The 11,518-nt window shown below is 46.9% G+C and overlaps 1 long non-coding RNA gene across 1 annotated transcript in view; it reads left to right on the top strand.

Annotated features, from left to right (window-relative positions):
* The first annotated feature begins 752 nt into the window (after nucleotides 1-752).
* Nucleotides 753-11,518, top strand: part of LOC147113893 (uncharacterized) — a 24,179-nt gene continuing 13,413 nt past the window's right edge. The window contains exon 1 of the long non-coding RNA XR_015079301.1: nucleotides 753-912. This is a non-coding gene — a long non-coding RNA (uncharacterized LOC147113893). The remainder of the gene's footprint in view (nucleotides 913-11,518) is intronic.

Genomic DNA, 11,518 nt, shown 5'->3' with positions numbered 1-11,518 from the left:
TACCCTCCCGCAGAAACCTGCTAAAAAAACGTAAGTTCGATGCGCACGTGCTGCCTCTCCGGCGCACGCATTCCACCTGTCAACCCCTTCTTTCAAGGGAACGGAAGTTCCGGTTTCCCGCTCATGCGCAGTGCATGCACGAAACCGGCACTTTCGTTGGGCCTATGCGTGAGTACCCAGTGCGTACTCACGCGTGGGGACCCGAATTTCTGGGCCTGTGTGTTTGGCAATATGCAAATGAGTTTGAGCAGAAAATTGAGCAAAAAAAAAATCAGAAAACTAGCGCAAGTTTGAGTGCAATTTGTGCCTGGATTGCAGATTGCGCCCAAAGCAGAAACTCTTGGCCTTAATATCAATACAAAATAAAAACAGATGATATACCATATCCAAGAGACGGATACTTTTCTCCATACATTTGCATTAAACAACTTTGCATTATTCACACAACTCCAGGTAAGTCATTACAGATGCTGAGCTAAATACAAATTGTTAACAGTGTCAGTGGTATACAAGAGGAGGGAGTCACTGCCTTCCTTATCGCTGAATGAAGAAATATCTTTGTAGCAAAAGGCATAGATGTGACTTTTCCACCAGGAACGGAATCATTTATTGAGAAAATTACAATGATCCCAAGAAACAAATCTTGCCTTCATCGAGTAGGATCAACAATGCAAATGGCATTTGCCATCTTCTTTAGAACACACAAGTCGAAACCAGTAGTAATGCTATCCATGTATTAAGAATAAGGAATATATTAGCATTTTTTATTTTTAAAAATGAATTCACTGTACATTGTTGAAAAGCTGCTCCACAGAAGAAGATTCCAACCATAATTATATTTTCCAGAACCCAGGAAGAGAACTTTGAGAGGCAAGAGACACAAGACCAGTTTTTAAAAAGATATCAACCAATGTAAGTCATCTAAACTACTTCTGTCAAAGGAAATTAAAAACAAATTTGTTGGCAGCAAGACTCCCAGGTAACACTGGCAGAAACCCTTGAAGACGACATGTTGTTTGCAGAGCTGTCAGCAAATAGACAATACAACCACAAGTTGTAGCACATACACACCAGCCTGGTTACCAATAGGGAAAATCAGATTTCTTAACCACGTGTATGATCTTCTTGAGCCATATAAAAGCCATCTCTCCCAAGTGGATGAGTTTACTTTTCTCAGAACAAGCTAAGAAATACTTGTACAATGTAGAATCTGTACTGTTAGTTCCCACTAGTTGATGGTACAAGGACTAGGGGACACAGATTTAAAGTTTTGGGCAAGAGATATAGGGGAGATGTGAGGAAAACCTTTTTACGCAGTGAGTGGTGAGGACCTGGAACTCGTTGCCGACGGAAGTGGTGGAAGCGGAGACACTCAGGGCTAGATTTTCAGTTGCTTGCGCCAGCAGTTAGCGCCTTAAGAGAAGTGATTTTCGGGCGCTATGCGTGTAGCGCCCGGGCGCAGCGCAGTTTGCGCCCCGCCCCAAATTAAGTTGCCCGTTAGCGCCGGCGCAAAGTTTAGCGGCCGCCCGGATGCGCGCGCAAAAAATGACGTCACAGCCTCGTGCAACGCCCTTTGGCCGCCCCGAATCCAAACTTCAGTCGGACCGCCCGATTGTGCGGCTGGCGTCCAGAGCGTTTGTAAAATGGAACGCAACACACCCTGGGGAGCGCAAATTAAAGGGCACTCCTCCTGCACTATAAAAGGCAGTCTGCATGTGTTGTGTGGAAGGATCCAGTGTGTTGTTGTGAACGGTTTATTTATGTTTCCGGCCACCACCACCACCACCACCTCCTCCTCCTCCTCCTCCTCCTCCTCCTCCTCCTCCTCCTCCTCCGCCTCCGCCTCCACCTCCTCCTCCTCCTCCTCCTCCTCCTGTTTTCCCCCCAGACTCTGCCTTTGAAAAAAACACATGCACCCTTCCCCTTTAAGAGCTCACTGGCACCAGAGTGTCTGCCGTGCGCTGCGCCCGAGCGCGGGTGTTGCGCTCTGCACCGCCGGCTTAGCGCCTAAAGATAGTAGTGGAACGCCTCTTTTAGCGCTCCACCAACCTCTTAGGGCGAAGCCACTGAATTTCCGGCAACGGGGCGCTACTTTGGGGCGGGCGCTAACTTCGGGCGGGCGCTAAGGTTAGCGCCCCAAAACTGTCTATACTGAAAATCTAGCCCTCAATGTTTTCAAGGGGAGACAGGATAGGCACTTGAGGGAAATAAACTTGCAGGGCTACAGGGATAGAGTGAGGCAATGGGACTGACTGGATTGCTCTACAGAGAGCTGGCACGGACTCGATGGGCCGAATGGCCTCCTTCTGTGGGAGGAGGAGGAGGAGGTGGTGGTGGTGGTCGGAAACATAAATAAACCGTTCACAACAACACACTGGATCCTTCCACACAACACATGCAGACTGCCTTTTATAGTGCAGGAGGAGTGCCCTTTAATTTGCGCTCCCCAGGGTGTGTTGCGTTCCATTTTACAAACGCTCTGGACGCCAGCCGCACAATCGGGCGGTCCGAAGTTTGGATTCGGGGCGGCCAAAGGGCGTTGCACGAGGATGTGACGTCATTTTCTGCGCGCGCATCCGGGCGGCCGCTAAACTTTGCGCCGGCGCTAACGGGCAACTTAATTTGGGGCGGGGCGCAAACTGCGCTGCGCCCGGGCGCTACACGCATAGCGCCCGAAAATCACTTCTCTTAAGGCGCTAACTGCTGGCGCAAGCAACTGAAAATCTAGCCCTTAAACTTATACAAAGCCAATTACATAGGTAGGAGGGCCAGGTTGGATAAGGTAGATTGGTAAACCAGATTAAAAGGTTTGACAGTAGATAAGCAGTGGCGAACATTTAAAGAAATATTCCCAAATTCTCAACAAATATACATTACTTTGAGAAATAAAAACTTCACGGGAAAGTAATCCATCCGTGGCTAACTAAAGAAGTTAAGGATAGTATTAGATTAAAAGAAGAGGCTTATAATGTTGCAAAGAATAGTGCTAAGCCTGACAATTGGGAGAGCTTTAGAAAGGAGCAAAGGATGACTAAAAAACTGATAAAAAGGGAGAAAATAGAATGAGAGTAAATTAGCAAGAAATATAAAAACAGACTGTACGAGCTTCTACAAGTATGTGAAAAGGAAGTGAGTAGCAAAAGCAAGTGTTGGTCCCTTAGAGGCTGAGACAGGCGAAATTATATTGGGGAACAAGGAAATGGCAAAGAATTTAAAGAAGTATTTTGTATCTGTCTTCACAGTGGAAGACACAAAAAGTATACCAAAAATAGTGGGGAACCAAGGGGCTAATGAGAGTGAGGAACTTAAAGTAATTAATATCAGTAGAGAAAAAGTACTTAAGAAACTAGTACAGGTAGACTATCCCTTATCCGAAAACCTTGGGCCCAGCTGTGTTTCGGAATTCGGAATTTTTCAGATTTCAGAAGGTATTATGAGACTGGGAAACTCTGAACATTAAATTAATTTGGTAATTAGTATTTGTATTTAATATAAATTTTAAAAGTTCAGGCTACCTCTTGCGACTGTTCCGTGTCTCATTCCCCTTCCTGCTTCTCTGTGCTGCCACTCCCAGTCTGTTTACAGCTCCCCCTGCTCCGTGTCTCATTCCCCTTCCTGCTCCTCTGTGCTGCCGCTCACAGTCTGTTTACAGCTCCCCCTGCTCCGTATCTGAATTCCTTGACTTAGCGGGGGTCTGGGGCTCGACTGCCGCCGCCAGTTGTGGGAAAGCCGGATATCGGCTGACTCCTACGCTAAGCTGGCCCGCAAATCAGGTCAGAAAAGAGGTAGCGTCATGTTTGGCGACACTCGGGTCATGTCGTGCGCACGACTTACGTTCCACGAAAAAACTTCATGTCGTGCGCACGACTTACGCTCCACGAAAAAACTTTCGGTTTTCAGAGGTTTTCGGTTTTCAGAAGTGCGGATAAAGGATAGTCTACCTGTAGGACTAAAAGCTGACAAATCCCCTGGACCTGATGGCCTACATCCTAGGGTTCTAAAAGAGGTGGCTGCAGAGATAGTGGATGCATTGGTTGTCATCTTCCAAAATTCCCTAGGATCATGAATGATCCCAGTGGATTGGAAGGTAGCAAATGTAACCCCACTATTCAAGAAAGGAGGGAGACAGAAAACAAGGAACTACAGGCTAGTTAACCTGACATCGGTCGTCGGGAAAATGCTGGAATCTATTATTAAGGAAGTGGTAACAGGGCACTTAGAAAACCATAATATGATTAGGCAGAGTCGACATGGTTTTATGAAAGGGAAATCATGTTTGACAAATTTATTAGAGTTTTTTGAGGATATAACTAGCAGGGTAGATAAAGGGGAACCAGTAGATGTAATATATTTGGATTTCCAAAAGGCACATGAGGTTGGGGGTAATTTTTTGAGGATGAAACTGGTAAAATAGATAAGGGAGAACCAGTGGATGTGGTGTATTTGGATTTTCAAAAGGCTTTCGATAAGGTCCCGCATAAGGGATTAGCATATAAAATTAAGGCACATGGGATTGGGGGCAAGGTATTGACTTGGATAGAAAACTGGTCGGCAGACAGAAAGCAAAGAGTTGGAATAAACGGGTCTTTTTCCAAGTGGCAGGCAGTGACTAGTGGGGTACCGCAGGGATCGGTCCTTGGACCCCAGCTATTCACAATATATATTAATGATCTGGATGAGGGAACTAGATGTAATATCTCCAAGTTTGCAGACGACACAAAGCTGGGTGGGTGTGTGTGCTGTGAGGAGAATGCTGAGAAACTCCAGGATGATTTTGACAGGTTGGGTGATTGGGCAGAAGCATGGCAGATGCAATATAACGTGGATAAATGCGAGGTTATCCACTTTGGTGTCAAAAACAGGAAGGCAGATTATTATCTAAATGGCAATAGATTGGGAGAAGGGGAAGTGCAACGAGACCTGGGCGTCCTTGTGCACCAGTCGCTGAAAGTAAGCATGCAGGTGCAGCAGGCAGTTAAGAAGGCAAATGGTATGTTGGCCTTCGTAGCGAGAGGGTTTGAGTACAGGAACAAGGATGTCTTGCTGCAGTTGTACAGGGCCTTGGTGAGGCCACATCTTGAGTATTGTGTGCAGTTTTGGTCGCCTTATCTGAGGAAGGATGTTCTTGCCATGGAGGGAGTGCAGCAAAGATCCACTAGACTGATACCTGGGATGGCAGGAATGACGTATGAGGAGAGATTGGGTCGATTAGGCTTATATTCACTAGAGTTTAGAAGAATGAGAGGGGGATCTCATTGAAACTTATAAAATTCTAACAGGACTAGACAGACTAGATGCAGGAAGGATGTTCCCGATGGTGGGGGAGTCCAGAACCAGGGGTCATAGTCTAAGGATAAGGGGTAAGCCATTTAGGGCAGAGATGAGGAGGAATTTCTTCACCCAGAGAGTGGTGAACCTGTGGAATTCTCTGCCAAAGAAGGCAGTCGAGGCCAATTCATTAAATATATCCAAGAAGGAGTTGGATATATTTCTTAAGGCTAAAGGGATCAAGGGATATGGAGAGAAGGCAGGAACAGGGTACTGAATTTGGATGATCAACCATGATCTCATTGAATGGCGGAGCAGGCTCGAGGGGCCGAATGGCCTACTCCTGCTCCTATCTTCTATGTTTTTTCTATGTTTCTATGTAATGTATTAGCATGAATAGAGGATTGGTTAATGGACAGAAAACAGAGAGTGGGGATAAACAGGTTATTTTCAGATTGGCAGGCTGTAACTAGTGGGGTGCCGCAAGGATCAGTGCTTGGGCCTCAGCTGTTTACAATCTATATTAATGACTTAGATGAAGGGACTGAGTGCAATGTATCCAAGTTTGCTGACGATACAAAGCTAGGTGGGAAAGTAAGCTGTGAGTGTTGTGTATGTACCTTTAAGAGAACTGTTTTACAGCCCCTGTATACTGTAGTACCGGCAGTGACCACACCTGTATATAAAGCTGGAGCAGGCTTCTGTACTTCAGTCGTGAGACTACTCTACTCTAGTAAACACCTGTTGATTGTTAAGTTACAGCCTCCGTGTGGTTCTTGGGGAAACATCCTACTTAAAGAATCACGGATCTAACAGTGGCGACGAGGTTGATTCGAATCTGCCTGCAACTCTGCATTTCCCATCAAGGAGTCGCTCCGGGAGGACGGTGGAAGAAAGTCGAGGCCAGAAGCATTGGCGTCGACCATGAGCAACCACCCAGTCATCCGGCAGCAAGTGAACATCGCAGGAGTGGCTGTTGAGAGCCACGACGATCCAGCAACAGACTGGCAACAGGTGCAGCGCACACCCGTCCCGGATAGCGGCGGCGGGAGCCGACCGACGGCGTAGAAAAGCCGAGCAGCATCGACGGGGTAAGAGAGAGGGTGAAGCGCACAGGGCGCGGCCGGGGGTTAAAGAACCGAGCGGCGTCGAGGAAAAACAAGCAGAGAGAGAGAGAGGTTAAAGCAGCAGCCGGGTTCAGGACCGAGCGACGGCAACGGGAAAGGCGTACAGGAGAACACGCAGAGCACAGCCAGGGCTCAAGGGCTGAACCGCGTCCGCGGGGAGAAGAAGGGAGAGCACGGGAGACGCCATTTTGTTTCAGCGGAGAAGAAGGGAGAGCGCGGGAAGGAAGGAAAGCGCGGGAGATGCCATTTTGTTCCAGCGGAGAAGAAGGGAGAGCGCGGGAGACGCCATTTAGACAGTTAAATTACACCCAGGGATGGTGAAGAATGGCAGTATCACGGCGTTCGACAATGAAGTCGAAGATTGGGCGACATATGTGGAATGCATTGAGGTGTACTGCAGGGCGAATGAAGTGCCAGATGCTAGGAAAGCACTGGTTTTGTTAAATTCCATGGGTGCAAAAACTTATGTCTTACTGCGAAACCTGATAACCCCAGAGAAGCCCGTGGAGAAGAATTTCGAAAGTATAGTAGAAATCCTACAGGACCACTTAAGCCCCACACCGCTGCTGATAGCAGAAAGATTTAAGTTCCACAAAAGGAACCAACATAAAGACGAAAGTAATGCTGAGTACTTAACGGAACTGCGCAAGTTATCAAAACACTGCCAGTTTGGAGCGGGACTATCAGATACGTTAAGGGACAAGTTTGTGTGTGGGCTTCAAAGTGAAGGAACCCAGAAACGGCTTTTATCAGAAAAGGATCTTACGCTGGACAAGGCTTTCAGCATGGCAGTATCACACGAAGCAGCCGCACGGGGCGCTGCAGAGATACAACGGAGACCGCAAGAATACGGCACCAATGAAATGTCATATGGAGCAGGGAAGTGTTATCGCTGCAGCAGAACAACACACGATCAGAAGGATTGTTTGTTCAAGGACCAAGTGTGCAGACAGTGTGGAAAAACAGAACACATAGCAAGATTCTGCAGGTCAGGGAAGAAAACCAACAGCAAGAAATCTCCACAGGAGAAGTACAAAAAGGTACATAAGGTGATGGACAGTGGTTCAGACGAATAGGGAAATGATACAGACTCCGGAAGCAAGGAGCTGGGTTGTCTGAAACTACATAAGGTAACCAAAATGGAGGATCATCAGACTATCTGGGTCACACTCAAGATAGACGGAGTCCAAGTGAAAATGGAATTGGACACTGGATCAGCCCTAACAGTCATAAACCAAAGGGACTACAAGCGGCTATTTCCACATATACCCTTGAAAGCTACAGAGATTGTCTTGAAGACGTACACGGGGCAAAAAGTCTACCCCAAAGGAAAAATAAGGGTGAAAGTGATATACAAAGGCCAGGAAATATCTAAAATGGACCTATATGTATTGCCAGATGGAGGACCACCACTACTAGGACGTGAATGGATCCAGAAGATACAATTAGATTGGCATTCCATACAGGCACTGAAGGTTGAGGCCAAAAAGGATGATGACGCCACACCTGGACGACTGTCAAAAATGCTAACTGACGCACAAGAAGTGTTCCAGGAGGGACTCAGAACACTAAAAGGCATAACAGCAACGATTAAAATAGAGGAAAATGCAAGCCCAAAGTTTTTTAAGGCCTTATGCGATCCGACCAGCCGTTGAAGCAGAGCTGGAAGGGTTGGAACGTTCAGGAGTACTGTCCAAAGTAGACTGGAGCGAGTGGGCTACACCCATCGTCCCTGTAAGGAAGAGGTCGTTGAGTAATACCACTGGGGAACCAAAGAAGGTCCGCATCTGTAGGGATTTTAAGGTGACAGTGAACCCAGTCCTTCACACGGTACAATATCCGCTTCCACGGATTGAGGATATTTTCGCCTCGCTATCTGAAGGTAAACGCTTCACCAAAATTGATCTGGCCCAGGCGTACTTGCAAATGGAGGTAGAAGAAGCCTCGAAACAATACCTCACGATCAACACTCATAAAGGTCTCTATCAATACAACCGACTGGTGTTCGGGGTAGCATCGGCTCCGGCTATTTGGCAAAGGGCAATGGATCAAGTCCTGCAAGGGATTCCAGGGACCCAGTGTTATTTGGACGACATCCTGGTCACGGGTGAAAATGATTGATCACCTCGCCAACCTGGAGAAGGTGCTCACTAGATTAAAGGAATATGGGCTACGAGCTAATCGCCACAAGTGCGAGGTTTTCCAGAAGCAAATCTCGTATTGTGGCCACATTATTGATGAAGAAGGGTTACATAAGTCTCCTGAAAAGATTGAGGCAGTAGTCAAGGCTCCAGCACCGGAAAATGTGTCACAACTGAGGTCGTTCCTTGGGCTGGTAAACTACTACCATAAGTTCTTACCAAATTTGTCTACAGTAGTACACCCACTGAATACCCTACTGCAAACGGGGGTACCATGGAAGTGGAATGATGAATGTAAACGAGCTTTCCAGAAGTGCAAAGAATTGATCACATCAAAAGAGGTGTTGGCCCATTTCAACCCAGCACTACCAATTCGGTTGGCATATGATGCATCACCCTATGGTATTGGAGCAGTGCTGTCGCACAAATTCCCAGACGGGTTGGAGAGGCCAGTAGCCTTTGCGTCTCGGTCACTAACCTCAGCCGAGCGCAACTACGCCCAGATCGACAGGGAGGCCCTCAGCCTAGTATGGGGAGTAAAAAAATTCAACCACTATCTGCATGGGCAGAAGTTCACCTTGCTGACTGACCACCAACCACTTGTCTCCATCTTTAATCCAAAGAAGGGCATTCCGGTGATGACTGCGCAACGGTTACAAAGATGGTCGCTTTTTCTAGGGGCGAACCAATATGAAATAGAATATAAAGGCACGAAACAGCATGGAAACGCTGATGGGCTATCACGCTTGCCATTGCCTACTGTGGAGGAAGCACCAGCAGTGGACCCTATCGAGATATTTTATTCGTCAATAATTGAACGATTGCCAGTAACTAACGCGGATATAGAGAAGGAGACCCGTAATGATCCGACACTGTCTCGGGTATATGATTTGACGGTGAGGGGATGGCCAACACATGGCGACTCACTGTTGCCAGCATTCTCATCCAGAAGAGAACAGCTGTCAGTATGCCAGGGGACAGTGATGTGTGGATCCTGAGTGGTAATTCCACCCAAGTTAAGGGAGAAAGTGCTCAATGAGCTTCACGAAGGTCATCTGGGAGGGGTAAAAATGAAAAGCCTTGCTAGGGCTTATGTGTGGTGGCCGGGGATTGATCAACAAATCGAGGACCTAACCAAGAGCTGCTCAGGATGCCAGAAGGTCCAAAATGCACCACCACATGCCCCTCTACACCCATGGGAGTGGCCCTCCTCTCCATGGCAACGGGTGCATATTGATTTTGCTGGTCCATTCATGGACTCAATGTTCTTAATAGCAATGGATGCGCACTCGAAATGGCCTGAGGTGATAAAAATGTCCTCAACCACTACAGAGAAAACGATTGCAGTCCTACGGACCATATTTGCGAGGAACGGCTTGCCAGAGCAGATTTGCTCTGATAATGGACCACAGTTTGTGTCCGAAGAGTTTCGGAAATTTATGAGAAGGAATGGGGTAAGGCATTACACATCCGCCCCGTATCATCCAGCCACAAATGGATTGGCTGAGAGGTTCGTACAAACCTTTAAAAAGGCGATAAAGGCCATGTGCGATGATGAAATTCCACTGCAGCATAAGGTGGACAATTTCCTGTTAGCCTACAGAAATGCGACACATGCAGTTACCAACCAGACCCCGGCCATGATGTTCTTTAACCGAAGGTTGAGATCTCGTCTGGATTTGCTCAGACCAAATGTGCGAAGAAATATTGAGGATAAACAATTCCAGCACATCAATGAGAAGCCGACAAGGAGCTTCAATGTAGGACAACCAGTCTTGGCCCGTGACTACCGAACAGAGAAATGGCAACCCGGAACGATATGCACACGGCAGGGGCCATTAATGTACACAGTGGATGTCGGGGAGAACATTGTGAGACGCCACGTCGACCAGATCTTGGCGTCACAGGAACGAGTCAACCCCATGACTCGCGTACCTGGGGATGAACCCGACATACCGGTAGCATCTACCTCAGAAACAGTAGCAGTGGAAACTGATGAACTAACTGACGAAAGGGGGCCAGAATCGCCTCCGCACCAAGAACAAGAACCTCAGGGAAGGCGCTATCCCGAAAGGATCAGGAAGCCGCCCCAAAGACTGAATTTATAAATTGACTATTTTCAGTTAATGTTGCATGTTAAAAATGTTAATTGTTAAATGAATGTTATGGTACTGTTAATCTAAAAGGGGAGGAATTGTTGTGTATGTACCTTTAAGAGAGAACTGTTTTACAGCTCCTGTATGCTGTAGTACCGGCAGTGACCACACCTGTATATAAAGCCGGAGCAGGCTTCTGTACTTCAGTCGTGAGACTACTCTACTCTAGTAAACACCTGTTGATTGTTAAGTTACAGCCTCCGTGTAGTTCTTGGGGAAACATCCTATTTAAAGAATCACAGATCTAACAGTGAGGAGGATGCAAAAAGCCTGCAAAGGGATATAGACAGGTTAAATGAGTGGGCAATAAGGTGGCAGATGGAGTATAATGTGGTGAATGTGAGGTTATTCACTTTGGTAGGAAGAATAGAAAAGCAAATTTTATTTTAAATGGTGAGAAACTATTAAATGTTTGTGTTCAGAGAGATTTAGGTGTCCTAGTACAAGAAACACAGAGCTAGCATACAGCAAGCAATTAGGAAGGCAAATGGCACGTTGGCCTTTATTGCAAGGGGGTTGGAGTACAAGAGTAAGGAAGTCTTGCTACAATTGTACAGGGCCTTGGTGAGACCACACCTGGAGTACCATGCACAGTTTTGGTCTCCTTATCTAAAGAAATATATACTTGCCTTAGAGACGGTGTAACGAAGGTTCACTAGATTGATTCCTGGGATGAGAGGGTTGTCCTATGAGGAGAATTGAGTAGATTGGACCTATACTCTCTGGAGTTTCGAAGAATGAGAGGTGATCTCATTGAAACATAAGATTGTGAGGGAGATTGACAGGATAGATGCCGAGAGATTGATTACCCTGGCTGGAGAGTCTA

Source organism: Somniosus microcephalus, chromosome 8 (genome assembly GCF_052327205.1).
Source record: "Somniosus microcephalus isolate GS21.2 chromosome 8, FLI_Smic_1.0, whole genome shotgun sequence".
Lineage (NCBI taxonomy): Eukaryota > Metazoa > Chordata > Chondrichthyes > Squaliformes > Somniosidae > Somniosus > Somniosus microcephalus.
The sequence above is the reverse complement of the archived record's forward strand: the minus strand, read 5'-3'. Positions and strand labels throughout refer to the sequence as shown.